The sequence below is a fragment of the Callorhinus ursinus genome, unplaced genomic scaffold, assembly GCF_003265705.2.
Source record: "Callorhinus ursinus isolate GAN/ISIS: 27379988/994484 unplaced genomic scaffold, GSC_fseal_2.0 scaffold17, whole genome shotgun sequence".
NCBI classification, from domain to species: Eukaryota; Metazoa; Chordata; class Mammalia; order Carnivora; family Otariidae; genus Callorhinus; species Callorhinus ursinus.
Window position 1 is genome coordinate 27,463,845 of NW_027397079.1, and position 20,897 is coordinate 27,484,741.

Here is a 20,897-nt window from a genome sequence, read left to right on the forward strand (position 1 = left end):
CCTTCCCCTATGATCCTCTGTGCTGTTTCCTTTATTCCACATATGAGTAAATACATATACTAATTGTCTTTCTCTGATTGACTTATTTCCCTCAGCATAATACCCTCCAGTTCCATCCACATTGATGTAAATGGTAAGTATTCATCTTTTCTGATGGCTGAGCAATATTCCATTGTATATATGAACCACATCTTCTTTATCCATTCATCTGTCGATGGACATCTCGGCACTTTCCACAGTTTGGCTATTGTGGACATTGTTGCTGTAAATATTGGGGTGCATGTGCCCCTTTGGATCATTACAGCATCCTTTCTTGATTAAAACTCTCCACAGTGTAGGGATAGAGGGAACAAACCTCAATATCATAAAGGCCATATATGAAAAGCCCACAGGGAATATCATTCTCAATGGGGAAAACTGAGAGCTTTTTCCTAAGGTGAGGAACATGACAGGGATGCCCACTCTCACCACTATTGTTCAACATAGTACTAGGAGTCCTAGCCTCAGCAGTCAGACAACAAAAAGAAATAAAAGGCATTCAAACTGGCAAAGAAGTCAAACTCTCTCTTTTTGCAGATGACATGATACTTTATGTGGAAAAACCAAAAGACTCAAATTCCAAAATTGCTAGAACTCATACAGCAATTCAGCAATGTGGCAGGTTATAAAATCAATGCACAGAAATCATTTGCATTTCTATACACTAACAATGAAACAGAAGAAAGAGAAATTAAGGAATTCAACAAATGGTGTTGGGAAAATTGGGCAGCCACACATAGAAGAATGAAACTGGACCATTTCCTCACACCACACACAAAAATAGACTCAAAATGGATGAAAGACCTAAATGTGAGACAGGAGTCCATCAAAATCCTAGAGAACACAGGCAGCAACCTCTGTGACCTTGGCCGCAGCAACTTTTTGCTAGACACATCTCCAAAGGCAAGGGAAATAAAAGCAAAAATGAATTCTGGGGACTTCATCAAGATAAAAAGTTTTTGTACGGTGAAGGAAACGGTCGACAAAACCAAAAGACAACTGACAGAATAGGAGAAGATATTTGCAAACGACATATCAGATAAAGGGCTCGTATCTAAAATCTATAAAGGACTTATCAAACTCATCACCCAAAGAACAAATAATCCAAGAAATGGGCAGAAGACATGAACAGACATTTCTCCAAAGAAGACATACAAATGGCCAACAGACACATGAAAAAATCCTCAACATCACTTGGCGTCAGGGAAATACAAATCCAAACCACAATGAGATACCACCCCACACCAGTCAGAATGGCTAAAATTAGTAAGCGAGGAAAAGACAAATGTTGGCAAGGATGTGGCAAAAGGGGAACCCTCTTACACTGTTTGTGGGAATGCAAGCTGGTGCAGACACTCCAGAAAAACAGTATGGAAAGTTAAAATAGAGCTCTCCTACAACCCAGCAATTGTACTACTAGGTATTTACCCCAATGATGCCTGCGGTTTTAAATGAGGAAACAGATCCTTATGTGACTAGGGGGTTAAGTGACATGCCCTGAGTCTCCCAACTGGCAGGACTGGATGTCACCCCTCTCAGCTGGGAAAGGCCTAGGCTTTGAAGTCAGGTGGATCTGAGGTCACATTCTTGTTCTGCAAATTACTAACGATGCTGTCTTGAGTGGTTGACTTAACTACTCTGAGCTTTAGTGTCCACAGCTAAAAAAAATGGTCATAATAATGCACAGGTCATTGTGATGGTGAAAAGATACAACTCACACCTACCAAAATATTTTAAGAAGCCTAGCACAGTCCCTCTTACATATCAAGGGCTCAGTGAATGTTGGCATTTGTATTTTAAGACCACATTAGGCCTCGTTGCCCTGTAAGCATCTCTAATCCAGCCAGTCTGTGTGTCAGGGCCAGAGGTCAGGGCTGTTTCCTGCATTACATTTTTTTCCAGTTCCTTGTCCCATCTGCTCTTACACTCCCTCAAAGGATATGACCTTTACCCGTGACCTCACATTGTAGACGGGGAGGTCACAAAAGGTCTCACGCAAACTGAGGAGGCTCAACATTCAGCACAAACCATTGCACAAAGAAATTAAAGGCCACCATTCTGAACAAATGGCCGAACCCACATGCACAATAGAAAGGTTGTCATGTGAAAAACAGGTTATTTTTGAAGTTGTGATTTGGAAGGTATTGCTTTCATTCAGTGACTTTTTCTTGATCATGAGTGTGAGGGCGGCATCATGCTGAGCACATCACGGGAGGTAAACTCTGAAGACGCACAGCACCAGACCCAATGTGATAAGTGCCTTTAAAACGGTAAAACACACAGAGAATTTAGGGGAGCGAGAAGAAAGCTTTGGTTTGGAAACACACAAAGCTCCTGGAGAGAAGATGACATTCAGGTAGGACTTGAAGGGAGAGAGGAGGGAGATAGCTTTTTATCTAAGTACATCCCCCCTCAGCTTGGTTGTTTGTTAAAAGCACATGGTCTATAATTGACAGTATAGATAAGCAGAACTGCAACTATCTATAAGGAAGTACAGTTTGCAGCCAATCACTAATACACTCCAAAAACTTGGCAGGATGAGTCTAGGGACAATTGTTTGAAGGACAAACAGTTCTTCAGTTCTCTTGACTCTTTTAAGATTTTTCTTGGGATTAAGTCACACGAATAGAGTGGGCCTCCTGGATGATGTTGGCATAGCCATTGGCTGAATTGTTTTCCTGAGGGGTACATTGGGGGCGATGGGCAGACATCGTCAGGGGATGTCTCCAGGCTGCCCATCAGTGGAGTATTGTGATCTGCTTAGTTAGGGCCTGGGGGCCTCTGTGGTCCAGAGTTGCCCTTCCCCTGAGGAAGTCTCATCTGGAAAGGCCACCAGCTTTTCCTTTCGGGGTTGATTCCTAGATAGCTTAGAGTCAAATTAGCGGCTCCCTTGTGGCAAGAACACGTATTATTAAGGAATGCAGTCTTTAAAGTCTTATTCTTGGCTCCCTTCAAAATCCCCACCCTTGTTTTGATTCCTTCTTAGTTCCTCTTTTTGATTTATGCCTTCTCGTTCCAGCTTTTATATCCTGTGAGTACGATCAATCTTTTCTGGAAGGAGGTGTGGTTGAGCCACACTGTCCCTGCCTTCCTTCAAGCCTAAGATCTTCCACACATGAGGTTTCCTTTGCCTAGAAAGCTCTTTCTTTCCTTTCCCCTTTTCTTTTTTCACTTTTCCATGCTTTCCCCTTGATACCCCTGAAACTCTGCTCTCATTTATGTCTGTTTTCATACCACTTCTTCTGTGGGTGAGAGGACCCTTCTCGCATGTTTCCACCTGGTGCTGCACTCTTAACTCTCTGTGGAATGGCCACTCCTTGTCTGTGTCCCCAGCAAGACCGCACACTTTGTGGGGGTCGAGAGTGCATCTGTCTTCTTCAAAGTTGTCTCCCCCAGACCTGGTACTTTGCCTGGTACATGTTAGACATACAGCAAACGTTCATTGTGTGGATGGGAGTAGTTACTTTTAGGACTTTCAGTTTTCTCATGTGTCAGGAAGACACGAGTTGTCCCACAGGATTGTTGTGAGCATTACAGAGAATGATTTAGGTAATATTCTCAGTACAGAACCTACCAATATGGAGGTCTCCTCTCACCTGCAATCCCATGCTCTGTAAGTGATTAATTTCTTAGCGCAGAATTCATGATGAACCATGTCCTTCCTGGCAGCAGTGAAGTTTGCTCTGGGAAGAAAGGATACAGATACAGAGAAAATGACTAGGGAGGGTTTCCTGTCGAGGTAGAGCATTGTGGAAACATTTGAAGGAGTTAAGACTTCAGACAATAGCCTGTCTCAGAGAGGGGTGGGAGACGGTTTGCTGGTGGTAGGAGCCAACGGCAAGCAGGCAGGCCCAGCTCCATCTTTCCAGTCACTACTCCAATTTTCAAGATGTAGCCTTGACAAATGCAGCAGGCTTGGGGCTCTGCATGAAGGGACCTCTGGTGAGCATTTCCTGGGAGGTGTCAACGCTTCTGTGCCTATTTTTCATCATTGTGGTTCCAGAATCTAACATATTCCCCTGTTCCAATGCCTATTGAACACTAAACCACTTCTCCCTTGGCCTTTCTGTCAGCCAGTAACACCATATATAGCATCTATTTTGTCCCCAAACACCTTTCCCTCCCTATGGCTATCAAAGCAACAGAGCATCCAGGGAGCCCAGAGACCATCTGCACACACATCTCTGAAAACACTGCACGGTGGATGGGAGAAATGCTACTTCTTTACTCATGGGAGGCATGGTTCCCTCCACAAATGTGCATGGAGCCCTTATGGAGTGCCGCCTGAAGATAGAGGTATCCAAGGGTGGGTAGTGTGGTCCGTTAGCTCCTACTCAGCAGGGGATCTATAGGAACTTTTTTTTTTTTTTTGAGAGAAAGAGAGAGTGGGGAGGGGCAGAGGGAGGAGAGAGAGAATCCCAATCAGGCTCCATGCTCAGTGCATGGCCAGCGCCAGGGCTTGATCTCAAGACCCTGAGATCATGACCGGAGCAGAAATCAAGAGTCGGACCCTTAACCGACTGAGCCACCCAGGCACCCTTGTAGATGCTGTTCTAAGAGGTGGCCTCAGCCCCTATAATGCCTTCATATTCTGTGACTTCTCCTCAGCCCCATCAGGTCACCTGGAACAAATGATTCAGTGGCTCACTATACCACTGAAGCTTCAAAATGCATCTTTCTATTGATAACCGCTGTAGAGCCCCTCCTACAGGAAACTTTCAGAGCTGCAGTTTGAGGACCTGGGAAAAGAAAGCATACAATGCCAGTCTCAGGAGAGGATGGGAGAGGTCTCCATTCCTTTCTGGGATCTTCCTCTATGTCAAAGTCTCACCCTCCCTGTGGGCCAATAGAAGCCAGTACGAGAGGGGCACCTGGATGGCTCTGTCGGTTAGGTGTCTGCCTTCGGCTCAGGTCATGATCTCAGGGTCTTGGGATCGAGCCCTACATCAGGTACCCTGTTCAGGGGGGAGCCTGCTTCTCCCTCTCCCCCCTGCTCCTGCTCTCTCTCTCTCTCTCTCAAAAAAAATAAACAAAATCTTAAAAAAAAGAAGCCAGTATGAGGGATTAGCCACCCCACCTCCTTCATCATCTTTGCTTTCCTGCCTCCTTTTAATACAATGGAGATGTAAATATTTCAATATGGCAATTAATAATGCTAGCTCAAGTCAAAAACATACTATTTTAATAGAGCCCTAGCTTAGGGATATGGACAAAGCAAGGCCTTAATAAATAAATACATGTTGTTTGCTTCGTTGTAAGCCCTTGATCCCTGGAGCAAATGTGAGGATCATCCTCATGTGTTTCTTGTTCTATGTGAAACAGAGAGGCTCTGAGCAGCAAATCTCAGAAGAAGGAACATTCTCTTCTGTGGCCATTGTGAACCCAAAGAGTGTCGGGAGATTGTTCTCACAGTCCTTATAGTGCCCAAGATCTGAGTTTTCCATATTGAAAGCGGAGAGCAGGCAGACTTCAGAAAATTATACCGCCAGTTCTCTGCCAAAGATCACCGGAGCAAGCCTAGAACTGACTGGAAAACTCTCACTCCATTTATTAAAACAATAGTTCCTCAGGACACTATAGAATTTCCCTAATAACCGGCTGAATATATGTTTAAGCCCAGTAATAATGGCTAGCAAACTAAGAGGTTCTTACACTTAATTATACCTCCAGCATGTAGGTTGGCACAGAGGGAGACCTTAATTACCAATGTGTTATGCCCCTGCTTTACATACAACAAATGACTTTAATGCGGCTATTTGTGTTATAGTTTAAACATCGTGGTAATTAGGAAGTGGAAAATAGGTGTCGCAGAGGGAGCTGTCACTTTCCTGAGCTCTATACGGGACATTTTGCGCTCTGTATCTCTGAAACTCTCTTCTGAAGGAGGCAGGACCAGCCTTGGGCCAGAGGACTGCATAGCTCAGACTTCCCGGGCATAGGAGGGAGGCTAAGGACAGAGCTACTCACAGAGTGACATCCATTTATTGAACACATCTTTCCTGAGTCCCTCCTACCTGCTGGGCACTGTTCTAATCACATGGGATGTCAGCAAGCAAAAGAGAGGCAGATCCCTGCTTCTGTGGAGCTTCTATTTGAAGCTGGTTCAGTTATAGAATCCAAAGAGTTGATCCCTGGCTCAGAGATGGCCACCAGTAGTGGGCCTGCCATCAGCCCTGTCCTGTTCAATGTTTCTTTCAAGTTGTTGAAGACATAAAAGGCATGTGATCAATTCTTCAGAGATCAATAGCAAGCATGTACTCGGTGCCAACCAGTTTTCTGACCTGATTTCTCATCCTCACGACAAACTTTCGAGGCAGGTATGACCATCACCTTCACCTTAGAGCACAGAAGCCTGCAGGACTCACTCAGATGGCCCATCCAAATTGGCTTCTCTCCCTCTGAAGACGCCAGGCTGAGGATGGCATAATTAATACTGGAGGATAGAATAAGGATTCCAGAAGTCTTTATTATCTGAATAAATGAGCTTAAACTAACAGTTTGCATTGGGGATGTACTATAAAGCAGTAAGACACAACATTTAGAGATTTGAATTCTCTCGGCACTATTTTTGATGCGTTATCTATTTCTGTGATTACTTCCTGCAGTTTATGAGATTTCTTCTTTTCCCTGGTACTCTGGAGGAAGTTGTCATTTAAAGACAAGATTAATAATTTAATAGCCAAGTTTAAGGAATAAGGGAATTTAGTGATATGTTCCTCTTGGGCAGAAGCTGCCATGGCCGAAGTGATTTAGGGGTTGAAATCTGTTTGAGCTATCTCTTGCTATGTAGTAAACCAACCCCAAACCTAATAATGTGAAAAAACAATAGTTTTATTATACTTACAGATTCTGAGAGTCAGAAATTTGAGGAAGGCCTGTCAGGGACAATTTATCTCTACTCCATAATGTGTGGGGCCTCATTTGGTAGGACAGGAATGGCTGGGGATGACTCAGATTTCTGTGGGCCAGAAGAACCCGGAGCCTTCTTCACTCACATGTCTAGTGTCCAGACTGGGATGACTTGAAGGCTGGAGCTGTCTATTGGAGCTTTTCTGAGGGGTTTGGGCTTCCTCACAGAATGGCAGCTGAGGATAGTTGGGTTTCTTATATGGCAGCTTGAAGCTCCAAGATCAAGTTCTAGCAGTCAAGGGGAAAGGTACATGGTATCACTTCACCATATTTTATTGGTCAAAGCAGCCACAATCCTGCCTGGATTCAAGAGGAGGAAACATAGGCCCTATCTTATGATAAGAGATAGGTCAATGAATTTGTGATCCTATTTGAAAACCATCACATCCCCACCAAAGCATATCCTCCCTGTGGGTTTTTAGATCAATTCACTCTTCCACAATAACTTCCAATTCGTAGAAGAAGCAACTGGGGAACAAGCATGTAAAGGTTGAATTCAGCTTTTGAAAGACTGTCACATGCAAGATAGAACAGATTTAATCCATCAGACTTCAAGCACAGAACTAAGAACCAGTGAGTAAATGTCAGAGGAGAGCTTATCCATATTTTTTTAAGATTTTATTTATTTATTTGAGAGAGAGAATGAGATAGAGAGCACGAGAGGGGGGAAGGTCAGAGGGAGAAGCAGACTCCCTGCTGAGCAGGGAGCCGGATGTGGGACTCGATCCTGGGACTCCAGGATCATGGCCTGAACTGAAGGCAGTCGCTTAACCAACTGAGCCACCCAGGTGCCAAGCTTATCCATATTTATGGATGACTGTCAATGGCTGGCCTGGCTAGTAAGACAGTGAATTCTCTGATTTTTGCACTATTGATTCAGCATAATTCTGGAATGTTCTAGAAGAACTCCAGGCATTGTCTGAGAAGGTGGATTAGATTATTTCTTTAGGAAAGTAAGGGTTATAAGTGACTGCGGGTCAGGCACATCGCAACAGATATGGGGAGTGATGAATAATAGTGCAAGACTTTCTTTTTCTCCAAGTCCCCTCATGAGTCCAGGACTTTGGGGATATTGGGAAGGCCTGATGGTACCTCCTCTCCTGTGGTCCTCTCCTATATCACAGCTGAAATCTCCCAATGAGAAATTAATTTTTTAAATGTAAGACTTTGTTCCTTATTAAAATGCAATACCACAGGAGAGGTGAGAGCCAAAGCTCTTTTGGGTAATTTTTAATTCAACAGGAACGTGTTTCAAGTCCTATTCTCTGGGCATAGTGTGACAAGAAAAGACAGGGCAATGAGTATCTGAGAAGGATGGAGGGGAAATGCACCAAAAGGAGAGAAAGGTTGGGGGGTGGAGCAGGGAGATGCATAAAGATCTGGGAGAGCTGAAAGCTTTGGGGGCAGCCCTGCTGGAGGCTGATGTCTTTAGCTTCATTTAAATGGATGAGAAACTGATAAACAGTAGGTGCCCTAGTCACTGTGTTTCCTGCACTGGAGAAATGCAAAAATGAGTTTACCACAGACCCCTCTTAACTACTTGGAGCAGTGGAGGTCGCTCACCCCTCCCCCTTTATTCCTGTCCCCACACTCTGCTAAAACAGGCACGATCTGAGGCCTAGCCCACGTCCTGAGAACTCATGTCAGCCTCTATAAACAAAGTAAAAATCCCAACCCTGACTCTCCACAGCGAGAGAATCCCCAGAGGCAGACAGAAACGGCGTCAGAGGCAGACAGAATCCAAGGGGGAAGCGCCTCAGGTTGGGCATATTCGATCTGATCATTTAAAACTGACCTCTTTCTGATGGCAAGGGATAGCAGACATTCACAGGGAGGCTATAAAATTTATGGCAGAAACAGAGCATTTGATACAGGGAAGAATAAGTACCAGTGGACTCCTACACCTTCCCTCACCCGGCACTGCCCATGCACTTCAAAGGATTTCTGAACCAAGAGGGCAGCATTTCATGTTTCTACCTCTGTTGAGGACCCTGACTTGCACTTCTGCATTTTCCTTCCCTCCCACAGCACAGCCCAGAGTGCGCCCGGCAGAACCAGCTGTCAGGAAAGCATTTGACGCCAGCCATTTGCATCTTAATGTGATGCAAAGACAATGGGTTGCCTCCCTCAGCATATTTCAATTTTAAGGCTAATTTCCAAGGGGCTAGTGAAAGCCTGTCTTCCAAGGGAATTCAAGCTGCGGAAGAGAGATGGGGCAGATGCTGGAGAAGGGGCTGTGGCCACAGGAAGCGGAGCAGGGAGCCACCACTTCCGCTTCCGGGTACCAGGGAGACCCTCGGGGTCCGCCATTGGTTCTTTCGTGGGATCCCAGAAAGTTCAGGTGTTGGTCTGGACGTTGCCCTCCTGGGGAGCACCTGAAGAGTGGGAGCCCAGACTCTTGTTCAGGCTGAGGCCGAATGTCCCTCTATCTCAGTCTTCCGTTCTGGGGCCTATAGAGGAGACAGCTCACCAGGGTTCCACATGACATCAGCAGCCAGCCTCAGGGAACCAAGCATACCGGACTCCATCTCAGCTGCAGGAATCTTAATAGGGTTGTAAATAGACCACCACCACAAGACCGAAGGAGAAATCGTCCCATTGGAAATTCTGCATGCTCATAGCATTACAGATCCATGGAGATCTCGGGATGAAAAGTCCCAAGGAACACCAAGTGCTATTTATTTTCACCAATATATAAAAAACTGGGCTCCAGTTCTGTTATGCACTGCCAATAAGCAGCTCTACGGGATCACAGACACATCAGCGGCCCCTCAGGCCCCAGAAGGCTATTTTCCTAGCATTACACATTCTCCAAGTCACAGATGTCACAGTGCTGCTCTGGTGGAGACTGAATGATGGAATATCATCCCATTATAAGAAGACAGAAAGTAAATTCAATACACAATATCAGATGTAGGCGTTTCTTTTTCTCTTACCATTCCCTTCTCTCCCCTTCCCTTCCCCTTCCTTCCCTTGCCTTCCCTTCCCTTCCTTTCCCTTCCCTTCCCTTCCTTTCCTTTCCCTGCCCTGCCCTGCCCTGCCCTTCCCTTTCTTCTTTGCAGTAACTGAACCAGATCTTGATTGTGAGGAGATTCTAAACGTTCACAAGCATAGTTACAATGTGATGCTCAACAAATCCTTTTTAAAATGTTTTATTTATTTATTCATGAGAGTCAGAGAGAGAGAGAGAGAGAGGCAGAGGGAGAAGCAGGCTCCCCGCAGAGCAGGGAGCCTGATGCGGGACTCGATCCCAGGACTCTGGGATCATGACCTGAGCCGAAGGCAGACGCTTAACCATCTGAGCCACCCAGGCGCCCACAACAAATCCTTTTTAAAAGGACCATTTGATAGAATTAGGAGGAGAGGATCAGTGGTTCTAAAGATTCATTTAGCATAGATCTTGTCCAGGGAAAGGAAAAGTCTTGGAACTCAATATGAATATATTTAAATATGACTCAGGAGAGAAGGCATTTTTTTTTTAATACATGAATTTGAGCTGTGTGAAACCAGCAGCAATAAACAGGACTTGTAATACTACCGATGGCCAATAAACAAGAATGAAAGTCTGAAATATGTACATGCCAGGGACCAACTCAGACAACCAATATCCCATTCAGTCAGATAATAATTCTTTATTGGTCCACACGCATAGGAATTCAAACTGGTTATACAGGGTGCAATTGAGAAATTCTTCAAGTGCATGTTTGTGTGAGCTTGTACTATCCTGACATTGGGAAAAAAATAAAAATAAAATTACTTACTCATTCTTGGAGAAAAGACTCAGATACTCAAATTTACATCAGTTAATCATAAAGTGTCTTAGCCAATGTTCCCTAAAGACTTGTCATAAATATTTTGCACAAAAAAAGAGGACCACAACTCCAGCCTGAGTTCAGAAGGATGTTCGGTGTTTCTATAATCTCAGTATTTCTGCTGTGCACCCTGGATGTAGAGAACTCTAGTACCTTAAATTTTCTCTTTCCTTGTAGCAACTGGAGAAAAGACTGGTCAGTCTGACAGGGAGTAACCATGTTTGGTTTCCAAAGGAGGGACACCCTAGTGGTGTTTATAGGAATGGTACATTCTCACTGGAAAATTTCCTTGAGGTGATGGTAGCCTACAAGTGTACTACCGCACAAGCCATCCCAGAGGCCACAGAGCAGAAGGGCTCCCACCAAACTAATATTCTCAAAACAGTTTTTGAATTCTTTTAAATGCACAGCTGGAAGCAAGAGAGGGCAGATGAGACGGGGAAACACAACTGAGAGAGGGTGCATGGGGGGTGGAGGAAACACACTACCTGATGCTAAGTTACACCATATTCATACACCCTCTCTCTCTCTCCCTCTGCCTCATCAGCCTGCCACACTGAGAATGAGTTATGCAGACAGAGATGAGGTTGAAGCAGCAGGGCTCAGCCCGAAGGTGCCTCAAGCCAACACACGTTTGCTCTCTCAGGGAGACACAGGGGCAAGTCCCCTGACCAAGAGCTGTAGTTGGCCAATAAGCTTGATGAGGAGCGATAGATTTTATCTATATTTCTTAAGCAAAGGGTACATGATGCCAGGAGGGGTTTCACGACTGGGTGGACAGGTTAAGACCACCTAAATATTGGGTGTCTCATATTTCTCATGTATACTTAGAGGTTCATGGATATCCGTTGTCTCTTGGTCCTTCTGGCCTTTTCTGTCTATGTTCAGCAATACATGCTTTACTACCTCGACCTGTGTCTCACCTGACTCATGGGTTACTAACTTATCTGTACCTAACACATTTCATGAATTCTCTCTATATCTCATGAGCTACCTGCTATTTATAATCCATATCTCGTGCATCTTAGGAGTTTCATTCATCTTACAATTTTCTTGTCTTTTATAATAGAAATGAATATTCTCAAATAACAGAGCAAAAACACATTACAGTGCTGATATGTTTATTTCTTTAAGTTTTAGAAGTATTTATTCATTCATCCTTTCTTCCTTCCACGCAATGATACAACAGATACTTGTTGAGCACCTAGTAATTGCCAGGCACAGGTCTAGGAGGTGGGAAGATGAAGACGAAGATGACATGGTCTGGCCTGAAAGTGATGACCGTTTAGTACTAAAAAGACACATAAAAACAAATACTGACATGAAGTGTCATGGGTTTTGTAAGAAGCCTTTGTGCAGAGCATAGTGGAACAAAAGTACCCCATGGTCAAGTTGACAGCGTGTGTGGGTGGGCGACAGTGACATGGCTTCCTAGCAGGTGTGGTGCTGGAGCTAAGTCTTGAGACAAATACTCTGGGCAGAAGGGGAGAGAAGAGCCTTGCAAACAGATGGATCAGGGTGAGTACAGCTGTGGAGCCTCTGCAGGACATGCTGAAGTGTCCCAGGCCAGGCACAGTGGCAGACAGAGGGGGCCAGATGGTGGGATATCTTGAATTCTAACAGAACATGGAGAATAGTCTCTTCCTTTAACTGCTTGATCCCAAACTCTTCGCAGTGTGAGGGTAACTCCCATTTGGTCTGTAAGTGCTACGATTTATTTTTCGGGAGGTCTTAACCTCTCAGAACTTCTTCTTTATCTGTGACATGGAAAGAATAACTCCAGGCTGGAAAGTTTGATGTGGGGATTGGGAGATTACTGGCAGAAGGGCTTGGTCCACTGTCTGGCACCTAGAAAGCCTCCAGTGAATGGTACTGATCATTAACATAATCATCATGGCAATGATCCCGACTTCCCAAAGGGTTGAGTGAGATATAATGGGGTTTCAATTTACCAGACACCATGATTTACAGAACGCCTAGTGACTTTCAGAGAAACATTCAAATAGTAGCATTTGTCCCCATTAGAACAAAATGAACTTAGAATTGTAACCTGGACAGTAGCCACTCCTCAGCCATACCTCGAAGTTCCTTGGGAATAATAATGATGGTAATGCCCTGTGATGATATCATTACTCTGTTCAAAACATAGAAAGATACAATATGTGTAATTTTATGACATTTGGGACAGCGGAGAAATTTGAAACCCACATATTTCTGAATTAACATCATGTCACACTGGAAATGAATATCTCGAAAAGATCGCTTGCAACAAGGTGTCGCAGCAAAATGCTGTGAGGTCTCAACCAGCCGCCTGGGTCACGCTGGGGAGACCGGGGGGGGGGGCCTTGCCTTTGTTTGGGGCTGACAGAGAGACAATGGGAAATGTCTGGAGATGATTTGTGCTGCCAGCATCTTCAAAAATAAGAGACGATGGGGGGAAAAATATTACCCGGGGCAGAGCTGGTACCATTAGGAAATGGTGATTCAGTTCATTGCGCTGACCCGCGTGGTGCTTGCTTTGTTTAAAATTGTGCTGGGCAATTCCTTCAGCGTCAGGAAGAGAAACAAGTCTTGTCAATAAATTATAGCGGATGTGGGGAAATCATTCCCAGAGTGAGGTCTGGGACTGAATGAGTCCTGTGAGATCAGTGCCCACAAAGGCAGCTGCCAAAATTTACATTTTTCTGTTTGCCCTCTGATTCAGGGTGGATATAAATCTACATGTTACAACCACGGAGCCCCCTGTCTGCTGGCCTCGCGCTGGGACAAAGGGTGGCGGAGGAGAATGTATGACCCCACAGATGCAGGCTCCAGCTTCATAATGACCCCGCCACTCTTGGCATCTTTTCTAGATTTCTGGAATCTCCCAGAAAATGTCCGTCCCCTCATGACAAATAATTAATGTATACTTAATGCCTCCCAACTCTATGGAGAGCAAAAATATTTAAATCTCTGAAGATATAGTTTTAATTATAAAAACTATCCATATGTGTGTGCACTGCAACATCTTCAAAAGGATTCAAGTGTAGACAAAATAAAGTCAAAGTCGTTCTCTCCCTATTTCCCACCTAAATCCAATTCCCAAGAGATAGCCACAAATCATTCGTTGTATAGCCTTTCGAACCTTTCACTCCGCACAACACGTAGTGGCAAAGGCTCTGAAATCAGACTGTGTGGATTCAGATCTGTCTCTGTCACTCTGTAGCCACGTTGTCTTAGACAAATTCCACAACCTTTCTGCACCTCAGTTTTGTCATCCTTAAAGCAGGGATAATACTGGTATCTACCCCATAGACTGGCATGAGGATTAAGTAGATTTATACACACACAAAATGTATGCCTGACACTTAAGAAGCAGTGCGTGTTTGCAAAAATGGGGATGTGACTGAGAGAAAAAATTCCTTAGGGGCTTTGTTTCCAGAGGGTCATAGAGTAAAGGAGTAAGTTAGCTTGTTGGGCCGGCATGAGTTGGACTCAGCTCCCGAGTTTCTTTCTCCAAAAGCAATAGTTTCTTCCACTTCCCCAGTAAATATAACTACCGTAAGAACACAGGCCATGAGGTGAGGCAAGCAAGGATTGGAAACCAGGCCTGACTGGTGTTAGGATAATGGCACATTCTCTACTTACTAGTGGTAGGATAATGGCACATTCCCTAACTTCTCTGAGCCTCGGTGTCCTTGCCTACAGAAGAGGAACAATAGTTTTGTTTCAGGGATTATGTGAGTAATACATGTGAATGATTTTCCCTGGCTCCGAGTCAGCACTCAGAAGTGAGCTATGGTAGCATGAAGCATAGGGCTTGATGCTTCTTTTTCTTATGTCTCCAGCAGAGGTGTGGAGTCCTGGACTGACACCATTCCGAGGAGAGGAGAGGGACAGAGACTTGACTTTGGCCTTGCTGGGGATGGCTGGTTCATACCCCAATTTCGTCTATGATCTTTGGCAAGCTACCTTTCTTATGTTGGGATAGAGTTTTCCAGGTGACAAAGCACTTAAAAAAAAGATTTTTTTATTTTAATTTATGTGAGAGAGAGAGAGAGCGAGCACATGAGCAGGGAGAGGGGGTAGGGCAGAGGGAGAGAGAGAAGCAGACTCCCCACTGAGCAGGGAGCCTGACCTGCGCTCGATCCCAGGACCCTGAGATCATGACCTGAACTGAAGGCAGATGCTTAACCAACTGAGTCACCCAGGCACTCCGACAGAGCATTTTCAATTGCATTCACTACCCTATGAAGCAGGAGGAAAGGGAAGTTATCACAGCCTTAGACGAGCATTGGTTTCCACATAACAAAACTGAGACCCAGAGAGCACAAAGTACTTGGCCAAGGTCAGCTAGCACAACGCAGAGCCAGAACGGGCACTCTGTGCTGAGACAGGCCTACCCATCCAGTTCCCCAAGAAGGCCAGCTGGAGGCCAGCTTGTAGTGTGTGGGGTGCCGTGGGCTGCACAGGTAAGATAAGGGTTCTGGGGTCATGGGCTGGCTCAGAGTAGGCCCCCAGCAAACAGGTCACCATGATTATCAAAGCATCTTTATGTAACATCTACCTGTCTCTCACCCCTGCCCCCATGACTCAGTCTAGCTTTGTTTTTCTGGGCCTGGTACAGCTGATGAAGCTAATAATACTGACCTAAAATAACTATAAAAGCCTGGCAAAAAAAAATTTTTTTTTCCTACCCAAGATGATCTATATTTAGGGAAGTGTGGCTCTTCTCTTCCTATATCCATTTCATATATTTTGAGTCAGGAGCAATTTTGCTTGAGAAACATGGTCAGGACAATTTCGTCTATAACTGCACTGGAAGGAAGACGATAATGGAAATTTTAATGAAGACGCCGATGCAATGAGAATAGGAATCAGTCCTTTTGCAATAGGAAGCAGCTACTTTGCTCAACAGGCAACAAAACCTTTAGTTTGTGTTCATGAAAATTATGATCATCTCCGGCTCCGCTGAGATTTCACCAAGAGGGGAAAAAAAAAAAAAGAATTTAAAAAGTTCAGATGCAGTTCACTCGGAAGCTTGTCTCCAGACTTTGAGAACATTTCAATTTTTCAAAAGGGCACACCAATAAAGAGGCCGAAGGCTGGTACAAAAGAACACAGATTCTCTAGATCATAAGGACCGTGTGAGACAGTATGTTGCTAGTTGTCTGGGCTTTGTATCTCATGACTATGACACAGCGGGATGAACAATAACACGCTGGCCTCACCATGCTCAGCCTCAGGGCTTGGGCCATGAATGGGACAGCAGTGCAGTGCAGCTGTAGTCTTTGGCCAAGGACATGCCCTGCACTTGTCTGTGGCGGGGACTAGCTGGGGAGGGAGGAGGTAGACCTGGGATGTGTGTTGCTAGCACTGGGGGACAGAGGGACCAAACTCAATCAACTGCAATACCTGAGCCTGTCTGCTGAACCAAATCTTAGAGGACCCAGGGAGAGTGGCCCAGTTACAAAGGCTCTGCCATTGAGTGGTGGGAGAAACGATGGGGTCTGTCTACCACCCGGTCTTCCATGGAAAAGAGAATGGAGTGTCACCATTACAGCTCCTCGTGTGGTGTGTGTCAGGCACTGCCAATATCCAACTGCCTAGAAAAAAACACACTGTGCTCCTTTCCTCACTCACACAGAACTCTTCTGCGACCGGATATATGGGTTTTCCACGCCAAGCAATTCTGCAACTGCCTGGCGTTAGCGCAGACCCCACAGGTTAAGACTGTCCTCAACCTCAGACACCCATTGCATAGTATGTCCCCCGGGTACCTACAACTTCTGCCTGACTTCCACAAATGGAAGGTTCCCATGACCCCCTCCTGGGTTTGATCACTTGCTAGAATGGGTCACAGTACTCAAGGAAACCCTGAATGTTTACTGCTTTGTTATATAATAAAGAATATGATAAAGGATACAAATGAACAGCCAGGTGAGGTGGTATATAAGGTGGCGCCTGGAAGGGTCCCGAGCGTAGGAGCTTCTGTCCTCGTGGAGTTGGGTGCAGCACCCTCCCAACACCCAGATGCATTCATCAAACCCATCTCCACATCAAGCACATCTTGGAAGCTCTCCAAACTCTGTACTCATGAATTTTTATGGGGGCTCCATCATGTAGGCATGACTGATTATAAATTCATTTTCCAACCCCTCTCCCCTCTCTGGAAGATGGGAGACAGGGCTGAAAGTGCCAACCTTCTAATCATGCTTTGGTCTTTCTAGGGACCAGATCCCATGTAGGAGCTCACCCAGAGTTGCCTCATTTGAACAAAAGGCATTCCTCTCTGTCGATTTTCAAGGGATTTAAGAGCTCTATGTCAGACACTCCCATCACTTGGGAAATTACATGGTTTTAGGAACTTTGTGTCAGGAACCAGGGTCAAAGACCAACTATTAGCAGGAGCTAGAGGCATATTATTTCACACAAACCCAATTCCCATTCTCTTACCCTTTGCTGTTCAGAGAACTACGGTTTTGTTCCAGGGGAAAGGACAGCCCAGATAAACTACATTCACAGCTTCCCTTGTTGTTAGGGATGACCATATGACCATATGACAAATCAAAATTCTGACCAATAAGAAGTCGATAGAAGTCAGCTAGGGATTTGGGGAAAGGTCGAGTCTCCTGATTTCATACCTCTCCATGGTTGTTTGCAAGAACATTCACAATTCTTTCCATTGCTGCGCCTTGGAATTGACTTTGCAACTCTTTCTCAAGAGGCAGAGACTATTTCTCCACCTCTTGACTCTGAGTTTGGTCCGTGACATGCTTTGGTGAGTGTACAATAGGCAACAAGATGCAAACCAAAACAGACATGGGATTGCACAACGGAACTTGCCCTCTCTTGTTTCTGGAAAGCTGAGACTGCCATGAGAAGCCACCCTTCTTTGCAATAATCGAACATTTAGATAACAGGAGCAACCACAGCATGTGCCTACCTAACATTCTCATACCCATGAAAATGCACTTGCTCTCTCCCCAAAAAGGAAGAATCGAAGTATCACTGGTTAGTGCCTCCACCTCTGCATGTTGTTTATTTCTTGTCTAGTGCAGGCACAATCCCATCTAGATATCCAGTAGCCTGGGGACTAAATAAGTAGTTGGGGGGGATTGTAAATGCACACTCATACACAGTCATGCACACACACACACACACACACACACACACACACATCCAAGGAAGGAAGAACATATAGGCAGCTACTCTAGTCAATATCTGCAGCTAGTAAGGAGCAGTGACAGAGGACGTGGCAGTGCCCAGTAGAAGCACCAGTGATGCTGGGCAGGTAGGATGGTGCCGAATGGACATGGTACCATCTAGGGAGGCCTGGGGCAAAGACAGGAGGGAAGGAGGACTGAACAGATTATACAGAAGCACATATGAGACCACCCAAGGCTTCTGGAAATACCAGAGGGAGAGTCTTTGTAGGGGTCTGGGTTCCTGCATCTTGCATTTTATGGAAGACGACACTTACAAGATGAGGAAAAGGAAAACATGCTAAAGATATAAAAAGACACAGTCATCCCCCCCCACCCCTTAATGTCCAGTTGGGAAGACAATTACTCAATGCACAAAATACCTACCCAAACCCCCACATAATATAGGATTAGGATGTTCCGGCTCTGTAAGAAGTACTGAGACAAGGGAAGAAAGGAGGGAGGAAGATAGGGAGGAGGGAAAGGAGGGAGGGACTGACCTTGGGTGCATCTATCTGGAAAAGGCAACAGCTCATCATGGTGTCCAATGGCCTTCACAGTGCCCCTGCTGAGTTCTCAGAGGGGACAAGAGCTACCAGGGCCCAGAGAAGTTAAGTGCCTTGCTCTAAGTCCGTAGGCAGTGAGGAGCAGGGCATCCTTCAGGATAACACACCACCATGGCAAACTATAATGGAGTCACTTGTAGGAAACAATTCTTACACTGATTTTCCCCTTGCACTTTTCATTCTCCTTGCAGTCAAAAGAGCTGCTGTTTGTTTTTTATTAAGTCATTTGATTTCCTTGTGCCTTCAATAGGCAAACTTCCCCAACCAGTCATCTGTTTCTTAGCTGAGGTTTTCTGCCTAATAGTAAGGAAAGAAGTCGTTTCTGTCACAATGGTATCTTATGTGCTGTGTGATGGAAAGGATACAGAAGTGCAAGTCAGGAGACCCAAGTCTTTCTCTTGGCTCCATCAGCAAATATGGGGGCATTTTGAGCAAGTCACTTCATCCCTGTGGACCTCTGTTGTCTCAGCTGCAAAATGCAAGGCTTGGCCTACATCAGTGGTTTACCAGTTGCTTCTTGGAACCCTGAGAGTGCATGGTAGTACCCGAGGAGCAGATAAGGGGGGAGACCCAATGAGCAAGACTTCAGTTCCCCCATTCCACCTCAGTTTTATATATTGGGGTTCCTAAGCTAAAAAAAAAATCATCTAGAGAATTGCCCAGGCACCAATAATTTGTCTTTGCAAGGCATTTGGTTGATGGTTCTAAAGATAGCTCTGTGCCCACTTGCCTCAAGTGAGTAAAATTTTGGTTGGACTAAAAATAAAGAATGCTGGTTGGATTTCCAGATTTTTTTCAGAATGGCACAGAAGAGAGTAGACTGAGAAAAATGCTTTATGAGTAGGGAATTATTTTGCTTTTCTGCCAAGATTTATTACATAAGCACATTTCATCCTTAGCAGCACCAACCCCAGCGTGAACACTATCTCACTGTATGTACATCTGCCCTGAGGACATAAACTGGAAGATCCATATAGGCGGGGGCCACACCGTGTCCAGCCTGGAACCTTCTCAAAAAGGGTGGGTGGGAAAGATGAGAGAGTCCCATGTTCTTTGTTTCCTCCTCTAGAATCTCAGCTATATGAGGAATTTATTTAGCCATGTTATAAATACCCTATCACTATGATTACAAAAACAGTTACACTACAAATTAACATTTAAAGAGAACTTCCAGGCAAGTGAGTATACCCACCTTCAGTCCAGAACATCTGTTAAATGGTCTGTTAATAGAAGAACCATAAGAAAACAGAGACTCTCAAATTGTGTTGCTTGATACTAAAGAAAAATTGTTGCAGGTGCTCAGACTTTTAGCTAACGAAGTAAAAACAGTGATACGTGGGACACAAAGTAAAATTTAAAGAATGATATATGGGAACCAAGGTAATTGGAATTTTGCTTGTTTACAGATAAGCAAATTGGCAGGTACCATTAGAACTGTCTCCAAGTGAATGGAGATGTTTTGTGAATTAGATCCTTCCTGATCACTTCCTATATTACTAAAAGAATGAGGAGGAAAGGGACTTAGATGTAAGAGAAAAGATCCTGATTTGTTAACAGAAGTGAACTGAGATTTTGGGGGGAATAAAACACTAAGGTGGCCAAAATAAGGTCACCCTCAGATCTCTTGCCATCTGTCCATCTGTTTTGGACATTTGCCTATTGAAAGGCAAATGGTTGAAAAAAAAAAGGGATCTTTATGATCTTTATATCTGTATATGGAGCATGTACAGAAATGTGAGCTGGAGAAACTATTATTAGGATATCACATCTATAAAAGGTTTGAGGCTTTTAAAAATCCTGTTCCTCTACATGGTTTCATCTGGGCTGTGGGACAGGTTCAGAGGCAGTGTCTCCACTGTACAGGGAGATAAACTGAAATATGGGGCTTTCAGAAGTACCTGCAAGAGAGAGGTGAAGAGCCTTAACCAGAGCCTCACAGAAGGGAGTGACAAGTCAGGACCAGCCCCGTTCCCTGTTCAGGGATATCCTTGTAGCCCAAGATTGTAGATTGTGAGAGAGCAGCCAGCAGGGGGTTGAGGGAGTCTAGAGGGGCAGGGAGCTCTGGGAAGAATGTGGAACTTCAGGGAGGCACCAGGAGAGGTGGAGGAGGGGCATCGTCTGGTGAAGAATGGAGATCCATTGTTACCTCAGAGAATCAACAGTCTTTGGGACTGGTCCTCACCTGACAGCAGGCCCACAGACCCCGGAAGGCTTAGGGGGACAAAAGGTCACTCCAGCAGTTCACTTACTTATAATAAGAGTGATCCCTCACCCCCGTGACTGGAATGCTCCTGTCCACACAGGGCAGATGATCGTGCGTGAAACGATCCCCCAGGTAGACGCTGGGGACACATTACTGGGGCCATCAGGCTGGGAAGGGGACCTGG

The 20,897-nt window shown here is 45.0% G+C and overlaps 1 long non-coding RNA gene across 1 annotated transcript; it reads right to left on the reverse strand.

Annotated features, from left to right (window-relative positions):
- Nucleotides 1–11,878: 11,878 nt before the first annotated feature.
- Nucleotides 11,879–20,553, reverse strand: LOC141374353 (uncharacterized). The gene is made up of 3 exons (XR_012381144.1): nucleotides 20,409–20,553; nucleotides 19,703–19,785; nucleotides 11,879–12,051 (listed from the first exon to the last, which is right to left on the reverse strand). It is a non-coding gene; the product is annotated as an uncharacterized lncRNA (long non-coding RNA).
- Nucleotides 20,554–20,897: the final 344 nt, after the last annotated feature.